The sequence below is a fragment of the Crocuta crocuta genome, unplaced genomic scaffold, assembly GCF_008692635.1.
Source record: "Crocuta crocuta isolate KB4526 unplaced genomic scaffold, BGI_CrCroc_1.0 scaffold348, whole genome shotgun sequence".
NCBI lineage: Eukaryota > Metazoa > Chordata > Mammalia > Carnivora > Hyaenidae > Crocuta > Crocuta crocuta.
Genome location: NW_027529573.1, coordinates 3,604,241 through 3,629,525, shown reverse-complemented (window position 1 = coordinate 3,629,525; position 25,285 = coordinate 3,604,241). Strand labels below are relative to the sequence as shown.

Here is a 25,285-nt window from a genome sequence, read left to right as displayed (position 1 = left end):
TGGCAACCACCATTCTGGTGTTTCTATGTAACTAAGATCACATTATAAGAGTACCCAAGCCCCTGTAAAAGAAACTATGCATAGTGTACAAACTGGTTTTTATAAGAATTTATTTTTAAGTTATCTCTACACCCAACATGGGGCTTTAACTCATGACCTTGAGATCAAGAGTTGTATGCTCTACCGACTGAGCCAGCCAGGTGCCCCTGTGTACAAGCTTTTGATATTGGTATTTTAGTTTGTTTTTGTTTAAACACAATTTCATCCCTGTTTCCTAAACCAAAATGTAAACAGAAGGGTTAAGAACTGTCTCCATTTGGGGCACCTGGGTGGCTTAGTCGGTTAAGCGTCCGACTTTTGCTTAGGTCATGATCTCGCGGTTCGTGGGTTCAAGCTCCGCGTCAGGCTCTGTGCTGACTGCCAGCTCAGAGCCTGGAGCCTGTTTCAGTCTGTGACTCCTCTCTCTGACCCTCCCCTGTTCACGCTGTCTCTCTCTCTCTCCTAGAAATAAATAAAACATTAAAAAAAAAATTAAAAAAAAAAGAACTGTCTCCACTATGTGGACAGGAACACAAAAGAAGACCCTGAAAATTATATTGTAATCCACATGATGCTCTTTCCAATTAACAAAACTATTCTAGAGAAGAAGAATCAATGGCTACCAGCAGTACAGCAACTGGCCAATCTGATGTGACCTATATGGAAAGTACATAGTTTATACATAGGGAGAATGGATATGGGACTTAAAATAAAGACTGAAATTTGAGAATAGCCTAATAGATAATAAAATTCTCTTACATTTTTATCCTTTTATATCTTAGAAGGAAATTCCACATATACCAATTCATGGAGTCAAGTCACAATCTCCGTAAAAGTGGGATTTAAATGCCAGCCATGATGGGGCACCTGGGTGGCTCAGTCAGTTAGACATATCTGACTTCGGCTCAGGTCATGATCTCATGACATGTGAGTTCTAGCCCTGCGTCAGGCTCTGTGCTGACAGCTCAGAGCCTGGAGCCTGCTTTGGATTCTGTGTCTCCTTCTCTCTCTCTGCTCCTGCCCCACTCACACTCTCTCTCTCTTTCTCTCAAAAATGAATAAACATTTTAAAAATATATTAAAAATTTTTAAATAAAAATAATATGCCTGCCATGCTGACCTCAAAGGGTTGTAACAAAGAAAAAGTTGAAATAATAAATGCAATTTCAACACTTTTAAATATATATAAGTTGTCTAAAGATAAATTTTAAAAATTACTGCTTATAACCAAGAATAGTTGACATGTACTATACATGCAATTACTATTTACTAAAAATTTGTCAAATAAATTTATAGAGTACTCTAAATATTAAGAGAGAGCAAAATTTCCTTTATTCGGTATGTAGAAAATGAGCTCTCTTGGGGCGCCTGCGTGGCTCAGTTGGTTGAGCGTCCGACTTCGGCTCAGGTCATGATCTCACTGTTCGTGAATTCAAGCCCCGCATCGGTCTCTGTGCTGACAGCTCAGAGCCTGGAGCCTGCTTCAGATTCTGTGTCTCCCTCTCTCTCTGACCCTCCCCTGCTCACGCTGTCTCTCTCTCTCAGAAATAAATAAAACATTTAAAAAACTTTTTTTTTTTTAAAAAAGAAAATGAGTTCTCTTAAATCTGTTAATGGTGACATAAATTTAAAGATCAAAATATCAATCTAAATACTACATGTAACAAGAACAAAAAGAGGCAGGATTATGAGTGTAGTTATTTGTGACACAGCAGCAAGTCTTTAGAAATATACACTTTAAGTAAATTTTCCAAAAGTAATTTCTTTTTGATTTAGTAATTTGATAAATTGCAAAACTATCAGTGAATTCTTTGTTGAATGAAAATTTCAAGGGCATAAGCACAGGCAAAATTCTGTACAGGACAAATTAACACTAAAATCAAGAACTAATCTACTTCTCTGTAACACTATACAATTATAAAACTATGTGGGATATACAGGAAGAATCCTATATCTCACTCTTTAAAATTTAATAGTTTATATTAAATTTAAGAATATAATCGAGAAAGCCACACAAAGTACTTTATCTCCATCTCTAAATTGTACCAATTTAACCTATAATTGCCGACACAAATCAAATGTAAGAGGATTTTATTATTCTCTAGTAGGCAGGCAAGGCATTCTCAAATCTGAACCTTTGGTAACAAACTCTTCATAATCACCTTTTTAATTCCACTCCCATTTAAAAGCAATGATGACACTATTTGTTAAGCTTCTATAATCACTTGACACAATGGCTCAGACACTCACACCAAAGTTGATCTGATTCTAAAGGGATCCACAAAATTAAAGCAATTCAGAACATGATGGCTCCAGGTAAAGGGAGCCCTAGCTCCATGTTGATCAGAAGAGGGCTATACATTGAGATTTTGAATTTTTTAATGTTTGTTTATTTTTGAGAGAGAGAGCATGCAGTAGCTGGGTAGGGACAGAGAGAGAGGGAGACAAGATCCCAAGCACACTCCTCACTGACAGCAGAGAGCCCAAGGTGGGGCTTGAACTCAACAACTGTGAAATCATGCCCTCAGCCGAAGCTGAACACTCGACTGAGCCACCCATGCTCAGTCATTCCTATACACTGAGATTTTAATATGATTATAAATACCATGAGGTATAAAGGTCCTACTTCAATTAAATATTGTCCCAAAGATCAAAAGTCACTTGTTTTCCAAGTGTCTTTGTAACCAGAGTAACATATTAGCCTTTAGAATACAGCAAGTTAGCAATTATCCAACTAATTTCAATTCTCCCACAGTAAGAAAGTAGAAGTCATCAGTTATGATACTTTCATTCTTCCTTTCGACAAATATTTATTGAAGGTTTACAATATGCCAAACACACTATTACTAGCTTGACCACCCAACATAGCTGACAAAAGTCACAAAACCTTCATGCAAAAATAATAGTATAACTAAACCTTCTAAGCCTTTTTCAAAATAATTTATGTTCAAGGACATATCCTTCAATAAATACATTACTTAAATATAATGAAATGTCAAGTATGTAAAAGTTAATGTAAGGCACAGAACCAGGAAACACTTAACATTCTTTCCTCTTACAATAACAAAATTGGGTAATATGCATTGAATATTTATCATTTTACTTGTAAATCTTTAATCTCTTCCCCAAAAATGCACATATATTAACCCAACTCATCAAACAACTGAAAGCCACAAAATAGAGATAGTGTTAACTGTGAGTTTAAACACAAGAGGGCGCACAAGTCTAGAAGATTCATAAAACCAAAAGCAAGTTGAATTTTACTCAAAACTTTGCACCTTTTTAATACAAGGTCATATGGATTTATAAAAGATTCTTTATGCATGCACAAGAGGCCAATTACACTAAAAATCATTCACTGTGTTATTAGAACCATAATAAACTTACTATAGGAAATAGACCTCTGACTTTTAGAAATTGATGCAAATTTGTATCATAGTAATATCCACTATTTAATTCTCAAGCACTGAACATTCTGTCCATAATATTTACTCCCAGAGCTCCCGACCAATCCCAAACAGTAGGCTATGATTTCATTAATTCACTCTCTCATGAAACAACAAACTACCTGAGGAGTTTTGTTGTTGTTGTTTTGAAAGAGAGTGAGAGAGAGCGCACAAGTCAATAAGGGGCAGAGAGAGAGAGAAAAGAAGTGGGGTTCACGTAAAGCAGGTCTCCTGTTCACCAGAAGCAGGGCTCAAGCTCCCCCAAGCCCAGGGTTCGAGATCACCAGATGTGGAACTTGAACTCCCCAATGGTGAGATCACGACCTGAGCTGAAGTCAGATGGAGAATATAGGCAGGAGCATAATCCAAAATAATTCCAGAGCACATTCTGCCTGCCCCAAGATTCACAAGAGAGTATAAAACCCACATACAGAGTTCTAGGTAGGTAGCTCTATTCGGCTTTATAGAGTCATAATACTGGCTATGACACATGGAATTATTCTAAATGCCAAGAGTTTTATATTGTGCCTCACTCCTACAGAGAAGAAAAGAGGCATCCAGCTGAAGGGCCCAGCATGATATTAAACAGGCACAAAAATATTACTTTTCTTTTTATATAACTAAGCTAAGGATACAAAAAAGAGATGAACTGGCTGTCTGGATTAAGTCAAACTAGTAGCAGTGAGACTCAGGTTAGGTAAAAGCTGACAGTCTAGCTTTTAAGATTAAAAATATATTATTTTAGTGATCAAAGGTCAGGGCACAAACCAAGGAAATAACAATCAGGAACCCACTAATGGTCAAAATCCAGTCAATCAAATAAACTACTTATAATGTGAGCAGTTGGTACAGACCTGATACTACAGTCTATCTGAACAAAACTCCTAACACATCTCTTACCAGGTATATCATCCAGAGCCAGAAAAGAATGGATGTCCATAAAGGATAATCTTGGGCAATCACTGAAACTTGAATAGGGTCTATGGATTGACAGCAGTGTTGCATCACTGATAATGTCTTGATTTTAATGGTTTTATTATAGTTATATATCAGAGTGTTCTCAATATATGCCTAAAGATTTAGAGATAATGGGACATCATGTCTGCAACTTACTCTCAAATGGTTCAGAAAATAACAATAATAATAATAGGTAAGGGAAATTACAAGACAAATATGATCAATGTTAATAACTGGAGGATCCAGATGAGGGATATATACAAAAGTACTTTGAACTAGGGGCACCTGGCGGGCTCAGTCAGTTAAATGTCCATCTCTTGGTTTTGGCTCAGTTCAACTCAAAGCTTGTGGGATCAAGCCCCATGTCAGGTTCTTTGCTGACAGCACAGACCCTACTTAGGATTCTTTTCTCTCTCTCTCTCTCTCTCTCTCTCTCTCTCAAAATAAATAAACATTTTTTTAAGAAGTACTCTGAACTCATCTCACAACTTTTCCGTATGTTTCACATTATTCCAGAATTTAAAATATAAAAATGTGTAAGTAAATAAAATTTATAGTTGCTCCAACAGTGGAGTGTAGCATATTGAAAAAGAAATATCTGAACTAATAAACACATGACATTTCAAAATTAAAAGTTACAAATTAAAATAAGTGTTTTGACAATATAGTACATCTCAAAAACTGTCTGAACTAATAAACACATGAGGCAATAATAACTGCAGTTTGTAAAAGCCTCAATGGACTTTAATTAGCAAGAAAAAATTTCCCCTTAAGTTACAAAATACTCCTTCCAGAGACTCCAAATGAAGGTAACAACATAACTATTCTATAGTTATCTACACGTATCTTTTAAAATATATTGTAAAAATAATGCTTTTCATAGCCCTCTTCAAAACTGCATCGGTATGGGACACCTGGGTGGCTCAGTTGGTTGAGCATCCAACTCTTGGTTTCAGCTCAAGTCATGATCTCATGGTTCTGGGTCAGTGAGTTTGAGCCCTGCATTGGGCTCTGTGTTGGCAGTGCAGAGCCTACTTGGGATTCTCTCTCTCTCCCTCTCTCTTCCCCACCCCCACTCATACTATCTCTCTCAAAATGAATAAACTTTTTTAAAAATCCAACTATGTAATTAATCTCCTTAAGAAAAAATTACTAAAGCGGCATGTGGGTGTCTCAGTTGGTTAAGCGTCCGACTTCAGCTCAGGTCATGATCTCATGGTTCACGGGTTCAAGCTCCACATCGGGCTCTGTGCTGACAGCTCAGAGCCTGGAGCCTGCTTCATGAATTCTGTCTCCCTTTTTCTCTGTCCCTTCCCCACTTGCACTCTGTCTCCCTCAAAAATAAATAAAAAGGTTTAAAAAATTTTTTAAAGAAAAAATTACTAAATGTAATCAATAACCAGATTTATTCAATGTCTTTCAGTGTTTCTATAGTAACACAAATATGAAAAACATGTTCTAATTTTGGTAGTAGTCATACTTCAATTTCCAAAACAAGATAAATCTTATTTACTTATATTGGTCATATACCAATCTTACTTTAAAATATTTTGTGGGAGCACCTGGGTGGCTCAGTTAAGCAACCAACTCTTAAATTTTTTTTAATGTTTTATTTATTTCTGAGAGAGAGCGAGAGAGATAGCATTAGCAGGGGAGGGTCAGAGAGAGAGGGAGACACAGAATCCAAAACAGGCTCCAGGCTCTGAGCTAGCTGTCAGCACAAAGCCCATGAACCACAAGATCATGACCTGAACCAAAGTCAGACACCTGACTGACTGAGCCACCCAGGCGCCCCAGCAACCAACTCTTAATTTCAGCTAAGGTCATGATCTCAGTTTGTGGGATCAATCCCCATATCAGGCTCTACAGTACAGAGCCTGCATGGGATTCTCTCTCCCTGTCTCTATGCCCCTCCCCTGCTGCACTCATGCGCGCGCGTGCGCGCACACACACACACACACACACACACACACCCTCTTTCTCTCAAAATAAATAAATAAACATTTTTTTAAATATATACATTTTCTGGAAAACTTTCTTTGACATTATTTCTGGAGTTGCTTCTATCACTTCCAATCGGAATTATTTTTTTTTGAAACTTACTGAAACATACTTTTTATGAAATGACTATGAAAACCTCAGGATAGTTTACTCTCTTCATTAACATGAAAAATGCTACCAAGCTTTTATTACAGGAACCAAGACAAACAGAAACCTTTAAAAGGCTGGTGTTCTAATACATTTTAAATAATATCACCCACAAAGTGTTTATCTACAGTTTAATCAGCTGTCAAGTATAAATGACAAGATAACTTTCACCTCATTTAAAACAATGCATTCACATTCCTCAGTGGTAAATACATACCATCTGGGAGCTGGAAGGAAACTGGTTATTTATCATATGTGTATAACTTTGTCACTAAAACATTCTTAAAAATGAATTATGATAAACAAATCTGAGAATTTAAATAATTGAGCTCTTATTTCCTGAATTTCCTTTACAGCAAGACTTCCCTTCTTGTCAGACTTCCTGAATAATTTCCCAAGGACAAAGCATGCATCTTAAAGTAGGTGGTTCTATCCCACAAAAGCCTGATTCCCAAGGAGATGCTGTGGCCTCAGCATTACCTCAGGCTGACATTTATGAGAAAATATGCCTCTCAGTGAAAATCTGATTTTTCATCTCCAATCAACAATAGTAAAATAAAAACTATATGCATAAATAAGTAAACAATGACCAGTGAGCTTAAAAAAGGCTCACTTCAACACCAAGGAGAAAAAGCTATAGTCAAATGGTGGCAACTAGAAAATGTACTTTTCTCTGTAGTCTGTTTGAAAACTTTCTTGAATAACAAAGAAACAAAGACTACTTTTGCCTTCATATATGTACCCAAGGAAAAAAACCCTGCAAACCACTTTTGCCTCATCTCTTATTCTATATTACTATTTTCTTCTAAAAGAAAAAATCAAACATATTAAATTGGAATATTACATTGCTGTTCAAAATAATTCAGTATAGGGTACCTGGGTGGCTCAGTCAGTTAAACATCTAACTCTGCTGACAGTGCAGAGCCTGCTTGGGATTCTCTCTTCCCTCTCTCTCTTCCCCTCTCCAACTTGCACACACAAGCACTCTCTCAAAATAAATTAAAAAAAAATAATATTAGGTATATAAATTAACAGAGAAAATAAATACACTACAATTCTAACATATAAAAAGTATTCCTTTTCAGGGCACCTGGGTCTGTTAGTCGGTTAAGCATCCAACTCTTGATCTTGGCTCAGGTCATGATCTCACGGTTCATGGGTTTGAGCCCCAAATTGGGCTCCTTACTCACAGTGCAGAGCCTGCTTGGGATTCTCTCTGTCGCTCTGTCTCTCTGCCCCTCCCCTCCTCTTTCTCTCTAAATAAGTAAATAAATAAATAAAGTTTAAAAAACAGGCTAAAGAAAAAAGTTAAAAGAAAAATCTGGGGAATGAGATGCTCATAGAGGGCTTTGAAAAACTCTAGAATATTCTTGCAAATGTAAGAATGTACAGGGTTATACACCTGCCCAAGAAAGACTTGAGAATACCCTAAACTCTTACCTCTGGCTGAACTTAAGGTTCTACACAACAGGAAGCAAAAGCTCAGACAAGGCTGTAAACTGCCAGAGTACTGAAGATATGACCAACACACACAGGGAACTCTGTAACAAACGCTGGGAGATTTATTCGTTCAAGGCATTGATTAAGGGCAGGAAAGGTATTTATTGAGAGGAAGGGGAAGGAATTTATAGAATCTCTGTCCCATCAGGGCACCTGGGTGGCTCAGTCAGTCGAGCATCCAACTTTGGCTCAGGTCATGATCTCACAGTTCATGGGTTCAAGCCCTGCATCAGGCTCTGTGCTGATAGCTCAGAGCCTAGAGCCTGCTTCAGATTCTGTGTCCCCCCACTCTTTCTGCCCCGTCCCTGTTCATGCTTTGTCTCTGTCTCAAAAATAAATAAAATGTTAAAAAAAAAAAACAGAATCTCTGTCCCATTAAAGCTACTACTAAGTTATCCAAGCACAGATTTCTGTGCATGCACATGACAATGAATATAGACTTTAAAAAATTAGTCCTGGGGGGGGCGCCTGGGTGGCTTAGTCGGTTAAGCGTCCGACTTTCGCTTAGGTCATGATCTCGCGGTTCATGGGTTCGAGCCCCGCGTCAGGCTCTGTGCTGACTGCCAGCTCAGAGCCTGGAGCCTGTTTCAGTCTGTGACTCCCTCTCTCTCTGACCCTCCCCTGCTCATGCTGTCTCTCTCTCTCCTAGAAATAAATTAAAAAAAACATTTAAAAAAAAAAATTAGTCCTGGGAAGTAACTAACTCAAAAAGGCAACAACAACAAAAGCAACAGAAAACCCAATGGCAGAATGGGAGGGGGAGAATCTGATTTTCAAAGTTGCCACATCATATTACATGTCCAGTTTTCAACAGAAAATGATGAGACATAGAAAGAAACAGATAAGTATGGCCCAAATACTACAAAAACAGCCAGCAGTAGAAACTGTTCCTGAAGAAATCCTAACACTGAACTTACTAGACAAAGTCTTTAAATCAGCCATTATAAAAATGTCCCAAGTAGTAAAGAAAACCATGTCTAAACAATTAAAGGACAAATAGAGAATATCAATAAAGAGACAGAACTAGCATGACTTAAAAGACATTGATATTAAGCAATAATTTAATTAAAAGACTATGCTGATTGTCTTATAATGTAGAAAGATATAATTTGTATGACACAAACAGAACAAAAGATAAGGGAATGGAGCTATACCAGACCAAAGTTTTTGCACACTATTAAAATTAAGTCGAGGAGCATCTGATGGGCTCAGTCAAAAGTATCTGCCACTCTTGCTATCAGGTCATGAGTTTGAGCTCCACAGTGGGTGTAAAGATTACTTAAATAAATAAAACTTTAATAAAATAATAAAATTAAGTTGACACATACTTATCTGCTAATTATAATCTCTAGGGCAACCACCAAGAAAATGTATAGTAAAAGAAACAAGGGAATGTAAACAGTACACTAGATAATATGTATTTAACATAAAAGAATAGAATAAAGGTATATAGAAAACAAATTAACAAAGACATATAGAAAAAGACATATAAAAAGTAAGTAACAAAAAGGCAGGTCTAAATTGTACATGATCAACAGTTACATTAAATATAAATGGACTTATAAACTACAATAAAAGGATGCAGACTGGAAAACTACAATAAACTACAATAAAAGGATGCAGACTGGAAAAATGAATTTAAAAAAAAAATGGGAGCGCCTGGGTGGCTCAGTCAGTTAACCTTCTGACTTCTGGTCAGCTCAGGTCATGATCTCATGATTCGTGGGTTTGAGCCTCGTATTGGGCTCCACACTGACACTGCAGGGCCTGCTTGGGATTCTCTCTCCCTCTCTCTCTTCTCCTTCCCTGCTCATGCTCTCTCAAAATAAATAAACTTTTTAAAAAGTATTTTAAAAATGACATAACTATATGCTGTCTAGAAGACACTCACTTTATGGGGCACCTGGGTGGCTCAGTCAGGTAAAGTGTCCAACTTTGGCTCATGTCATGATCTCACGATCCAAGTATCAGGCTCTGTGCTGACAGATTGGAGCCTGGAGCCTGCTTCGAATTCTATATCTCCCTCTCTCTCTGCCCCTCCTTCACCCACACTCTGTCTCTTTCTCTCTCTCAAAAATAAACATTTAAAAAAATTTTAGAAGATATTCACTTTAGTTTCAAAGACACAAATAGGTTGAAAGGGAATGTATGGAAAAAGATACATCATGCAAGCAGTAATCATAAGAGAAATGAAGTGGCTATATCAATATTAAACAAAATAGATTTTAAAACAAAAACTGTTACTACAGATAAGGACATTGTATAATGATAAAAGGATCAATCTCCTAGGAAGATAGAATAATCATAAAAATATAAATACCTGTGGAGAATAAGGTTAAGAATTGTCTGAGCTTGCACCAATGGGTTAAAAAGCCTTAGGGCAAAAAGTCACCACAGGGCAAAAGTGCCCCCAGCATAGAATAAAGCATAGAGCAGAAAGCCACTTCCACAGGAAGAAAGTATCCAAGAACAGGTAGAGTAGGAAAGCTGCTGCAGAAGGGTGAAAACGCCCAGAGCTAATTAGCAAAAATGCCTTGTTAACCCTGAGGTAGCATGCTCTGTCTTAGCCCCTAGACAAGTTAAGATAAACAGACACGGAGCCTGATGCCTGCAGTAAACGGCCATCTGTTTGGCACTGGGACTTTAATTTGTATTACCCTAACACTGCATACCTTCAAAACCCCCTTTCTCTCACACACAAGTTAATGATCACTGTTTTATTGTCTCTTTCTGCATGTCCATTGCATATGTAAACCTTCTAATCCTAATAAATACAGAGCAAGGACCCTGCCTTGGGGCTCTTGTCTCCTCCTAGACATTAGCCTCTCTCATATTCAATTCTGAATCCGCTCTCTTGCTGAACAAGAGACAATTCCAGACTCAAAGACTCTGACAAATACCCAACAACAAAGCCCCTAAAATGCATGAAGCAAAAACAGATAGAATTAAAGGGAAAAACAGAAAATTCAACCATAATAATTGGACACTTCATATTCCGCTTTCAATAATGAATAAGATCATCCATCATATCAACGAAGAAATAGAAGACTTGAAGAACACTATAAACTAACTAGACCTAATGGACATTTATAGACCACCCTACCCAACAACAGCAGAATACACATTTTCCTCAAGGGCACGTGAAATAGTCTTGAGTACAGATAATACGTAAGGCCATAAACCAATCCTAAATAAATTTAAAAGGATTGGTATGATACAAAGTATGTTCTCCAATCACAGTAGTATGAAATTTGGAATCAATAACAAAAGGAAATTTGGAAAGTCACAAATATGCATAAATTAAACATATGCTTAGCCTGTAACTAGAATGACCATAAATTAAGTATGTCATCTGCCTATCTAAGATCTGAGGTGCCTGGGTGGCCCAGTTAAGCCTCTGACTCTTGGTGTCAACTCAGGTCATGATCTCAGTTTGTGAGTTTGAGCCCCACATACAGCTCTGTGCTGACAGTGTGGAACCTGCTTGGGATTCTCTCTCTCTCCCTTCTCTCTTTGCTCCTCCCCTTCTTGCTCTCTCCCTCTCAAAATAAATAAATAAACTTTCTGTGTTATATAAATACTATATATTTAAAGCGTGTGTGTGTGTGTGTATTCTAATAACATCCCATCAAGTATCTGAATAAAATATTACCTCCTTATAATAGCTTAAAGGTCCTGCATGACCTGGCTACTGCCCACCTCAACAACCTTATCTTCTACCACCTCCATTTCACTCACTCACTCACTCACTATGTTCCACTGGCTTTTGTGCTATTTTCATCTATTAGCCAAGTTCACATTAGCTGTTTATTATGCCTACAATGCACTTTGCCCACATCTGGTTCTTTCAGGTCTCATCTGAATCATCTCTTCCCACAAACTCTTCCATATCTCAGTCATCCCCTTTTCTCAGTACTCTCAATGCTTTTACACTGTTTGAAATTATCTTCAGAGTGCTAACTGTTCTAAAATCTTTTCTTATATTACTTTATTTTCTGCTTCTCCCCACTGTAATGTTAGTTGTAACTTCGTTCTGCCTTATTCTTGGTTTAGAACACGGCCTAGCACACAGAAATGTTCAATAAATAAACTTAATTCTTGCTAAAAAAAAAAAAAAAAGTTAATTATAAAAAACATATATACTCCCAAAAGTATGTAATGAATGCATACTATTAAGATTATCTAGCTAAGAGGTGCCTAAGTGGCTCAGTCAGTTAAGTGTCTGATTCTTGATCTCAGCTCAGGTCTTGATCTCAGGGTCATGAGTTCAAGCCCTGTATTGGGTTCCATGCTGGATGTGGAGCCCATTTGAAAAAAAAAAAAAAAAGATTTATAGCTTAAAAGCATTGTTTTATACATTTCTGTTATTAAGCTCCAATACATTTATAAACTTCTTTTTTAAAAACTCAGTGCATTTATGGCACAAAAACAGACACTCAGATCAATGGAACAGAATAGAGAACCCAGAAATGGACCCACAAACATATGGCCAACTAATTTTTGACAAAGCAGGAAAGAATATCCAATGGAATAAAGGCAGTCTCTTTAGCAAGTGGTCCTGGGAAAACTGGACAGTGACATGCAGAAAAATGAACCTGGACCACTTTCTTACACCACATACAAAAATAAACTCAAAATGGATTAAAGATCTAAACGTAAGACAGGAAGCCATCAAAATCCTCGAGGAGAAAGCAGGCAAGAACCTCTTTGACTTTGGCTGCAGCAACTTCTTATTCAACATGTCTCTGGAGGCAAAGGAAACAAGAGCAAAAATGAACTATTAAGACCTCATCAAAATAAAATGCTTCTGCACAGCGAAGGAAACAATTAGCAAAACTAAAACGCAGCTGACAGAATGGGAGAAGATATTTGCAAATGACATATCAGATAAAGTGTTGGTATCCAAAATCTATAAAGAACTTATCAAACTCAACACCCAAAAAACAAATGGGCAATGAAGAAATGGGCAAAGACATCCAAAGAACACATCCAGATGGCCAAGAGACACACACAAAAAATGCTCAACATCACTCATCATCAGGGAAATACAAATCAAAACCACAATGAGATACCACCTCACACCTGTCAGAATGGCTAACTCAGGCAACAAGAGATGTTGGCGAAGATGTGGACAAAGAGGATCTCTCTTGCACTGCTGGTGGGAATGCAAACTGGTGCAGCCATTCTGGAAAAAAGTATGGAGGTTCCTCAAAAAATTAAAAATAGAACTACCCTATGACCCAGCAACTGCACTACTAGGTATTTATCCAAGGGATATGCTGTTTCAATGAGGCACATGCACCCCAATGTTTATAGCAATAGCCAAAGTATGGAAGGCACCCAAATGTCCATAGATGGATGAATGGATAAAGAAGATGTGGCATATATATATATATGTGTGTATATATATATACACACACACACACACACACAAAGGAGTTATTACTCAGCAATCAAAAAGAATGAAATCTTGCCATTTGCAACTATGTGGATGGAACTAGAGGGTATTATGTTAAGCAAAATTAGTTATGCTAAGCGAAATTAGTCAGAGAAAGACAAATATCATATGACTTCACTTACATGAGGACTTCAAAATACAAAACAGATAAACAGAAGGGAAGGGAAGCAAAAATAATATACAAACAGGGAGAGGGACAAAACATAAGAGACTCTTAAAATGGAGAACAAACAAAGGTTTACTGGAGGTGTTGTGGGGGGGGGGGATGGGCTAAACGGGTAAGGGGCATCAAGGAGTCTACTCCTGAAATCGTTGCACTACATGCTAACTTGGATTTAAATTTTAAAAATATTTTAAAAAAGAAAAGAAATCACAGAAGATTTAAAACAAAAAAGTCCTTCAAAAAATACATAAATAATGGATAAAGGTTAAGAAAACAAAGAACCACTTGCTACTTAAATTATAGCATGTACCTCTATTTCAGATATTCCACATACCCTATTTTGGCTTGTAACCAAATTTTCTTAATTCCAATAGTAATATGTTAGATAAATTATGCGTGTATATAACCTTTGTAAATGTTAGATAGAAATAGTTTTATTGTTATTACGTGCAAATTGTGGAAATGGCCATTTGAAGCAATTTTATTGCTAAATTGTCTTTGGAAGATATTAAAAAGTACTAGGAAATACATGGGGGAAAAAACTCAATTCATTTAAAACACTTTATTTATAATGACAAGTAAAAGGCAAAAAAAAATTACAATGTCAGAGTCTGCTTTATATTATAAAAAACTGAAATTGAAAAGTATCCTCAACATCATATGAACATAACAATATTAAAACTTAAAAGAGAATTCTGAACTCTTAAGCTCTCTTAACTGATTAACTCTTTTGTTTAGGGAAGTTGTATAGTATACCGATTAAGGAAAAATTCTTTAGATTCAGATACGACAGACCTAGGTTAAAGTCCAACTCTTCTACTAGTTAGATGTCCTGGACAAGATATTTAATCTCTCACCAACTATAAATGTTCACTCTTGTAAAGTTGGGCTAATAATTATATCTACTTCTAAGATTATTGTGAGTACAAAACTGATACACAAACAAAAAGATTCAATCTTTTAGTAGATAACCATTCAACAAGAGCTATTATATTTTGTTGTCATTATAATATAGGTAAATCAAAAGGAAACATAGGGCCAAGATATTAACTTTTTAAAAAATTTTTTAATGTTTTATTTATTTCTAAGAGAGAGAGAGAGCGTAAGCAGGGGAGGGTCAGAGAGAGAGGGAGACACAGAATCCGAAACAGCCTCCAGGCTCTGAGCTGGCCGTCAGCACGGACACTGCCAAAGTCGGATGCTTAACCAACTGAGCCACCCAGGTGCTCCTAACATTTTTTTTTTACATATAGCTATCATCGGGTATAATACCTGACTAAGTATAATATTCTCTCATTAAGAATTAAACTTGATAATAGAATTCTGTCATCAAGTATAATGAATGAATGAAAATATGAAAAGAGCTTTATCTGTCATCAAGTAAAATCAATGAATGAAAATATAAAAAGAGTATAATCAATGAAAGAAAATATAAAAAGATCTTTAAATTCATACAGAAAGAAAAGGTATTTATGGTGTGCTTTACAATTAATGGGAAAGTCCCACTGTGGAACTTTCTGTATATAGTTTATATATAGTTACACCATATAAAAATCTAGCATTCCTTTGGGTTTCTTTTCCTATGGTACCCTTAAAGAATATAACAATTTTTATAACTCATAATTCACACTGAAATGATATAAACTACTTCACAATAGAATTGTCTGAAAATACGTGATTCAAGAAAATTCCAGACCAGAAAAATCAAGGGTAAAAAGTTAAAACAAGGGGCGCCTGGGTGGCTTAGTCGGTTAAGTATCCAACTTTCGCTTAGGTCATGATCTCGCGGTTCGTGGGTTCGAGCCCCACGTCGGGCTCTGTGCTGACTGCCAGCTCAGAGCCTGGAGCCTGTTTCAGTCTGGGACTCCCTCTCTCTCTCTCTCTGACCCTCCCCTGCTCACGCTGTCTCTCTCTCTCCTAGAAAAAAAAAAAAAAGTTAAAACAAAATACAAAAAACTAAAGAGGGATATGTTCTAGGAAGGAGGTTACATGATATGTAGCACACTAGGTGTTATGATCTAACTGACAAAGAATACTGGGGCAAATTACAAGGATGACTGTAGATTCTTCCTTTTCTATATATGCCCTTGGGTAACTCCATCCTACATGGTTCTGGGCTTGGCCATGTGACTTACTCTGGCCAATAGGATAAAAGCATATTTGGTAGAAACAGGCTCAGAAAATGCTTGTGCATTGCTGCTTCCACTCTCTTGCAGTTGGGGGAATCCTACAGTTGCCATGGGAAGAAGCTCAGAAAAACCTGCAAGATGGTGAGAGGCACATGGCCCAGTTACTGTTATTCTCCTGGCCAATAGCATAGTAATTTTCAGAAATGTGAGTGAGACTGTCTTCAATGATCTGACCATCAGGCAAACCTCTAGTTGAACACACGAGCAAGCCCAGCAGAAATCACCCCAGACTGGAAAAGCCACTCAGCTGGCATACAGAATCCTAAGCTAAATAAATGGTTGTTATTTTAAGTCACTGTTTTTGAGTGATTTGCTACAAAGCAAAAACCAGTGGATACAAGTACAGATCAGCAATGCATTTTTTTAAATCATAGAAAAGAGATAAAATACCAAAAAATGAAAAAAGATTAATATGCTAAATTTAAAAAAGGAGACAATCAACTAAATACCATTATCAGAGAAGAAAGCCGAACTATGGTTGCCTATAGTGAATGCCTATTAGATATTTATTGAAATCAATGAAATATAGCATACTTAATAAAGAGCATTAGGATCTGATAAGCTATACAAAAGAGCATATGTCCTCTGTATGTGGCAAAAAATAATCCCTCCCTTTCCCTCTGCAACCAATAGATCTTAATGGAATATTTTACCTATTTTGTCATCACACTTTTTTAAAAAACAATCAGTAAAAATTGGAAGGATTCAGAAGACTACTGGGATTATTATAAAGAGATGAAAAATGGTCAAAAAATAATTGGATAGTTTGACTAAAAATTGTGTGTGTCTAAATACAAATATCACCATGAGGATAATCATCATTAATAACCATAATATATTTAAAAAACTATATGTGAAAAATGCTCTGCTAAATAAAACCATTATTTTATTTAATCCTCAATACAATCCTTCAAGGTTTGTGATGTTAACCCAACTTACAAATGGGAACACTGAGGCATATGGAGTAAGGAGGGAAAAACTTAGCTCCAAAGACCCAGCAGTTCTTGCTTCACATATGTATTGTTTCAATATACATGAATTTCAGTTACCACAGTTAAATGACACCAATTCCCTAATACCACAATTTAAACCTCAATTGCTATGGCATATTAACTGTGAGTAAATGCATAAAGTACAAATTCCTCTACTGGCTCTTCAGTCTACAACTGCTACATATAATTAAGAGATATGTATCATGATTAGTGACCAATCACATCACTCGTTTCAAAGTGTATGATGACTGGTCACTGCACATCTGTTATTCAGCTTACACAGAAACGGCAAAAAGGTGGTTGTATCACCACTTTATCTCCCAGTGACAAACCCATGTGGACAGTTTCTAAAATTGTGTTTTGGAAAAGGAGAATTGAGGAACAATAATGAGTGCAGCAAAGAAATAAAGAGTGATAATGCTGGAGGTAAAATTAAGCTCAAACACAAAGGGAGTTATAGAAGAAACAGTGGACCATGGGATGTTGACACAGCCACTGTTGAAGAGGTCCAGTTGGAAGAACTTAGTGAGGATGAACTTGTCAACATAAATGAGGAAAGTGGTTGTGACCAAAAGGTTACAAATGTTCCAGAGAATATGATGCTGGCAAAATTACTGTAACTGCAGAAATGCTCAGAGATACTTCACAGTAAAGATTAACGTTTTAGAAGCTGACCCAAACTAGAAAGTAGTATGACAATTCGCCAAGGCACAGATAAGATACTCTGTATTGTAAGTTACAGGACAAGAAGAAAGCAACAAGAACTATTCAAATAACTACAATAATTTTTTTTACAAAAACACAAAACAAATTCTCAGTGTTTCTAACATTTTAAATCACAGTGTACTGGGGAGCCTGGGTGGCTTAGTCGGTTAAGCGTCCGACTTTCGCTTAGGTCATGATCTCGCGGTTCGTGGGTTCGAGCCCCGCGTCGGGCTCTGTGCTGACTGCCAGCTCAGAGCCTGGAGCCTATTTCAGAGTCTGTATCTCTCTCCCCTGCTCATGCTGTCTCTCTCTCTCTCTCCTAGAAATAAATAAAAATATTTTTTTAAAAATCACAGTGTACTAAATATTTATTTTATAATTTTTCCATTCTTGGGGTGCTTGGGTGGCTCAGTTGGTTAACAGTCCGACTTCGGCTCAGGTCATGATCTTGCCATTCATGAGTTCAAGTCCCACATCGGGCTCTGTGCTGACAGCTCAGAGCCTGAAGCCTGCTTTGGATTCTGGGTCTCCCTCTCTCTCTGCCCCTCCCCCACTTGCACTCCCTAGCTCACTCGCTCTCTCTCTCTCTCTCTCAAAAATAAACATTAAAAGTTTTTTAAATAAAAATTTTTTTTTAATTTTTAAATAGGTCACAGAACAGTTGAAATTGTTGCAAAGTTCACATTTTTGTAAGACTTTTCAGCTTATACAGTTGTTTCTATGGTACTGTGCTACCATGCAAAGTGAAGACTGCCAGTATATCCTATTTAGATTATACTATGCTAACTCACTAAATACATGAAAGGTTTTAATGTGGGAGATCTGAAAGAAATGTTAGATTCCTTCCACAACTGATTAAAAAGTAGACTAAACCTACTGAGGAACTTGGCTAATTAAAAAAAAAAAAAAAAACTTTATAAACTGTCAAAGCTTACGGTCTGTGACATCTGCTTCCTTAGAAGTCTTCAAGAAGAAAATGCACAATGATATCTCTTAATTTTCTCATTGACTTAGACACTAAAGTGAAAAGTAAAATTTAAGGTGGGACAGCTGAGTGGCTCAGTCAGTTAAGCGTCCAACTTCAGCTCAGGTCATGATCTCACAGTTCATGAGTTCAAGCCCTGCACTGGGGTCTCTGCTTTCAACACAGAGTCTGCTTTAGACCTTCTGTCCCCTCTCTCTCTCTGCTCCTCCCTCTCTCTTCTCTCAAAAATAAATAAACAGTTAAAGGCATCCAGCAATGTCTGGGCTATTAAATAAGTAGAAGACAAACTTTCGAGGCACTTTCAAGCTGGTTTAAGACTCAGATACACTCAAGTAACATGTATATAAAGATATAAATAATTAATGGAAATTAGCAAAATGACTATCATATTCACAGAAGCTCAATTCAGCTTTTAGGAAAGATGAGAATGGAACTAGACAAACTTAGCCCTTGGCATAAACAGGAAGGAAGAAGAAAAAGGAAAAGACTGGACCAATAAGAAGAAGAGGTTTGTCATCACAGTAGAAAGTAATAAAGGGGGAAATATAACCACTTGTACTGAGTCTTGAATATCAGATCACTTGGAAATATGGAATAACAGAAAGTTTTTCATTAGAATATTGTTACAATGAAAAAATTCACAACAAAATAAGAATGAAACTATAATAACCTGGACTAAGATATATACGGAATACATATAAGAAAGAATGCAGAAGGGTTATTGACCGATTTGATGAATAAATGAAAAAGGAAACAAATAAATATTGTAAATGAGTAAGACTAGTAACTAGGAACAATGACCCTAAAAAGAAAACTCAAGAACATCAAGAAAGCCACTTGGCCTAAGGAGGCAAGATGACTTGGTTGGGATCCACTGAACATGAGGAACCTTAGATCACTGTGAGGACATCACTTCTGTTTCCACTAACTACTGAGCAAGATTCTAGTGAAGCCACTCCCACACAGAAAACAACCACAAAATGGAGATAAAATGGAGATAAAAAAAGAACCTATCTGAAAGCACTGGAGAGTGAATAGAGTTCGAGCCCCTTGTCAGACTCTGTGCTGAAAGCTTGGGGCCTGGAGCCCGCTTTGGATTCTGTGTCTCCCTCTCTCTCTCTCTCTGCCCCTCCCCGGCTCACTCCCTAGCTCTCTCTCAAAAATAAATAAAACAACAGTTAGCCTTAGGTCATGATCTCACTGTTCTTGGGTTTGAACCCCGCATCAGGCTCTGTGCTGACAGCTCAAAGCGTGGAGCCTGCTTCAAATTCTGTGTCTCCTACTCTCTCTGACCCTCCAACACTCACACTCGGTCTCCCTCTCAAAAATAAATAATACATTTAAAAATAGAAAAAAGGAAGAAAGAGAGCAAATTAAATGTAAGATAATTAGAAGGAAATAATAAAGGGCAGAAATTGATGAAGAGAAAATGTACAATAATATTGATAATCAAATTAATAGCTGATTAGAAAGATGAATAAAATTGATAAATCTCTAAGCAGACTAATGAGATAAAAGAGAGAAATTAATTAATATCAAATTAATATCCAGAATGAAAGAAAGGACATCACTAAATATCCTACAGAAATTAAAAGAATAGTAAGGGACTGTTATCAATAAATTTATACCAATAAATATGCAACCCAAATTAAATGTAAAAATTAAGTTAGACAAACAAAATACCAAACTAAGAAGAATCCAGAAAACTTGAATGGTCTTTTATCAATCACAGAAACTGAATGCATAATTAAAACTTTCCCACACAGGCATCTGGGTGGCTCAGTGAGTTGGGTGTCTGACTCCTGATCTCGGCTAAGGTATTGATCTTGAGGTCCATGGGGTCAGGACTGGCATCAGGCTCTGTGCTCATAGCGTGCAGCCTGCTTGGGATTCTTTCTTTCCCTTTCTCTCCCCCTCCCCACCTCTCGAAATAAATAAACTTTAAATTAAAAATAAATAAAAATAAAACCTTCCCACAAAGAAAACCCCATGCAATTATGGCTTAATTGATAAATTCTACCAAATATTTAAGGAAGAAATAATGACAATCCAACAAAAACTCTTTCAAAAAATACAAGAAGAGAGAACACTACAGGGTGCCTGGGTGGCTCAGTTGGTTGAGCATCCGGCTTCGGCTCAGGTCATGCTCTCATGGTTCGTGGTTCGAGTCCCGCGTTGGGCTCTGTGCTGGCAGCTCAGAGCCTGAAGCCTGCTTTGGATTCTGTGTCCCTCTCTCTCTCTGACCCTCCCCTGCGCACACTGTCTCTCTCAATCTCTCTCTCTCTCTCTCAAAAATAAATAAAACATTAAAAAAATGTTTAAATATTAAAAAAAAGAACACTTCACAACTCATTGTATGAAGCCAGTATCACTCTGATACCAAAATCAAAGACATCATCAGAAAAAAAATAGATCAATGTCCTTCATAAAGATGAAAACTCTTAACAAAATTATAGCAAACCAACAATATATAAAGGGATTAAGACATAATAACTAGGTGGTATTTATCCCATGGAATGCAATCTTGGCTTAATATTCCAAAAACAAAATCAATTTAATTTACCATATTAACAGACTAAATGAGAAAAAATTATAATTTTATAATTTCAATAATTGAAGAAAAATGACAAAAGCCAACACTCAGACATAAAAGAAATTGAACGGAACATCCTCCACCAGATTAAGGACATCATTCTCAACAAAAAAAAGTTCAATGTCTTCCCATTAAGATTAAGAATGACTAAAGGAAGTTTGCTCTCAACATTTCTATTCAGAATTAGACTGGATACCCTAACAGGTACAATGGATCATGAGAAAGAAATAAAAAGCATATGCAAAAAAAAAACAAAACAAAACAAAACAAAAAACTGTCATTACTTACAGGTTATATGATCGTGTGCAGAAAATATCCTAAGACATCTGCAAAAATCCCCACTAGAACTTAATAGTGAATTCAACAGGGTCACATGACACAAAATACAAAAATACATTCCATTTCTATAGACTACCAATGAAAAAATAGAAAATAAAAAATTTTAAATCAATTTACAAGAGCATCAAAAAACAAAATACTTAGGAATAAATTTAATAAAATATGTACAAGAACTGAACACTAAAAACTACAAAAGACTGCAAAGGAAAAATGAAAGGACTAAAGAAATGGGAACAGACACCATGTTTATGGATTTGAAGACTGAACAAAGTTAAGATGGCAATTCTCTCCAAACTGCTCTAAAAGTTCAATACAATCCAATTAATTTCCCAGGAGGCTTTGTGAAGAAATTGATAATCTGATTTCATAACTTATATAAAAATGCAAAGACAACAAAAAACAAAGACAACAGCAAAAACAACCTAGAAAAAGAAGAAAGATGAAAGACTCAGGGGAGCCCAGATGGCTTAGTTGCTTAAACGTCTGACTTTTGATTTTGGCTCATGTCATGATCTCACAGTTCATGAGATCAAGCCCTGCATGGGGCTACAAGCTGACAGCAAGGAACTTGCTTGGGATTCTTTCTCCCTCTCTCTCTACACCTCCCCAACTCAAACATGCATTCTCTCTCTCTCTCAAATTAAATCAACATAAAAAAAAAAAGATGGAAAACTCACAATATCTGATGTCAAGACTTACAACGAAGCTATAGTAATCAAGACAGTGCAGTTAAGGCATAGGATGGATAGATAGGTCAATGGAACAAAATAGAGAGACCAATAATAGCACCGTATTTTTATGGTCAAATGATTTGTGACAAAGGCATCAAAGTTAATTCAATGAGGAAAGGATAGTCTTTTCAACAAATGTTGCTGGAACATGGTTATCTGTATTGAAAAAGATAATAATAAATCTTGACCCCTACCTCACACATACTGCAAAATTTACTTGATATGAATCAAAGACCTGAAGGTAAAAACTATAAAAATTCTAGAAGAAAACCTAAGAAAAACTTTATAATCCTGAGTCAGATAAATATTTCTTAAACAGGACACAAAAAGAATGAATATAGGGGCGCCTGGGTGGCTTAGTCGGTTAAGCGTCCGACTTTCGCTTAGGTCATGATCTCGCGGTTCGTGGGTTTGGGCCCCGCGTCGGGCTCTGTGCTGACTGCCAGCTCAGAGCCTGGAGCCTGTTTCAGTCTGTGACTCCCTCTCTCTCTCTGACCCTCCCCTGATCACGCTGTCTCTCTCTCTCTCTCCTAGAAATAAATAAAACATTTAAAAAAAAAAAAGAATGAATATAAACAGACAACAGCTAAGAGGCAGTTAGGGATAACTATCATTTGGCAATAACACTGGGTTTATTCTTTTTGGGAGGCTTTTATAGTGCTTTGTTTATATCCCTTTTGCACTCCATAACACACCAAAATCATTTCTCATTCAGACAAAATAGAGATAAATAAAAAGACTACTCAATCTCTGGAGTCCTGGGATGTTTACATAAAAAATTACCATAGAGGGGCGCCAGGGTGCCTCAGTCGGTTAAGTGTACGACTTCAGCTCAGGTCATGAGCTCACGGTTCATGGGTTCGAGCCCCGTGTCAGGCTCTGAGCTGACAGCTGGGTCAGAGCCTGGAGCCTGTTTCGGTTTCTGTGTTTCCCTCTTTCTCTGACCCTCCCCTGCTCATGCTCTCTCTCTCGCTCTAGAGCTCTCATACTCGCTCTAAAAAATAAACCAAAAAAAAACTTTTTTTAACTACCATAGAGACAGATAGAAATTGGATGGGGAGCCTGGGTGGCTCAGTTGGTTAAGTGTCCAACTTCAGCTCGGGTCATGATCTCATGGTTCGTGGGTTCAAGCCCAGCATCAGGCTCTGTGCTGACAGTTCAGAGCTTGGAGCCTGTTTTAGATTCTGTGTCTCACTTTCTCTCTGATCCTCCCCTGCTCACGCTGTCTCTCTCTCTCTCAGAAATAAATAAAACATTAAAATAAATTTTTTAAAAATAAATAAGAAAAGAAATTGGAATTTATGTTTTCCCTAATCAAACTAGACAATAATGACATTTCAGAAAAAGACTTTGAAAGTCAAAAAGATTTTAATAAAAAAGTTAGAAAAGTCAAAGTAGACCAATAATAGCCTCACACTTTTATGCTCAAATGATTTATGACAAAGGCACCAAAGATGATTCAATGGAGAAAGGATAGTCTTTTCAACAAAGAAAAACAAATTGATAAAATTTAAATAGATATATCTTCACAACAAAACAACACAACTGAGCCTTCTTTTATATTTTAAGTATATTCCTAGAAAAAATAAGTATAAAATAAAGTTTTATGAAATGGAAAGAATTTATACAGTAGTGGAAATTTCTTTATAAGTTAATTTTATTATGAATCACATTGTATAAGATTTCAAAAATAAAAACTAATTTACATTTTATATAATTCTAAATATTCCTAAGTTAGTTCTTCTTGAAGCCAAATATGGAGCTGAAATATTAATGCAAATGGTAAAAATACAAGTTTACTTATCATAAAGGGAAAAACATTAGACTAAAACTTTATAAAATTACCTTAAAATGTTGATTTTTTCTTTTCTATTCATAATAATGCACCTTTTTCAGCTAGTGTGTGTGTGTGTGTGTGTACGTGCGCACGCTAAATCCAAGAGGTTGACAAAAGAAAGCAGAATGACAGAAAAAGGAAGAAGATAAAAGTTTAAAAATGTTCACAAATATAGGGAAGGACACAAAATAAGTGAATCCAAAAAAGGAAGAATAGAGATACTTAATTTGAATATTAAGCTACTTATCAGGCTCACTGCAATCAACCACAGGTTTAAAAGAAAAGGTAAAGAGAAAGAGAAGACACATGCCAAGCTTTGCTAGAATAATTTACTTATTTGTATCTTGAATAAAAATGTCACAATCATAGCTATTATCTATCAAACACATACTATGTACAAGTAGCAAATTATCTCTGACTCTTAAATAGCCTCACAAGGTCGGTATTATTATCCCATTTATCTTTCTTAACCCTAGAGAGGTTAAGAAATTTTTGGAAAGCCATACGAGAGAGAGCCATTAACCAAAGAGAAGGAATTTGAACCTGGGTCTGTCCTTTGAAAACAGCATTCTAACTCCCAAGTGGTGTCATATAACAATTTTAAAAATAGATTTTGTTTAATTAACAGTAATTATAGTTACAAAAGAACTCCTCTAGGGAATTACAAAATACTAAACAATTCATGAGGCAGCAGCAATACTGGAAATTCCACTGAATGAGGCCAAAAGCACCTACCACAGTTAGAGTATAAATTAATATGACTACAGCATTAATAAGACAGTAATAATATTTTTTAAATCTCTAGCAAATATCCATTAACCTTTGTTAATACAACTGAAAGCCAAGAATGGGATCAAATGGTTTTGTGGGTCAATAAAAAATATCTCATAAACACGTCGGTACATCTGAAGAAATCTTTTCTAAAATGAAATAGGGTTTAGACAGTGAACAGGCACACTGAAAATAAAGTATTTAGAAAACAAGGATCATTCAAACCTTAATGTATTCAAGGGAACATAGATAATTAAAATGATGTATTAGGAAAAAATGTTTTTCTGATTAAATACCCTTCTGAAAACAAGCAGTGAATGACAGGAAATAAAATTAATTCTTTTAAATTCAAAGAAAAAATCTCCATCTAAAACATCTGTGTAAAAAGGAGATGTGGAAACCTATATAAATGACTAAAATGTATCCTATCAA

The 25,285-nt window shown here is 36.4% G+C and overlaps 1 protein-coding gene across 1 annotated transcript in view; it reads right to left on the bottom strand.

Moving 5' to 3' along the window:
• The window catches only part of TTC28 (tetratricopeptide repeat domain 28), a gene marked incomplete at its 3' end in the record, with an annotated part of 610,006 nt that overhangs the window by 572,505 nt on the left and 12,216 nt on the right, over positions 1-25,285 (bottom strand).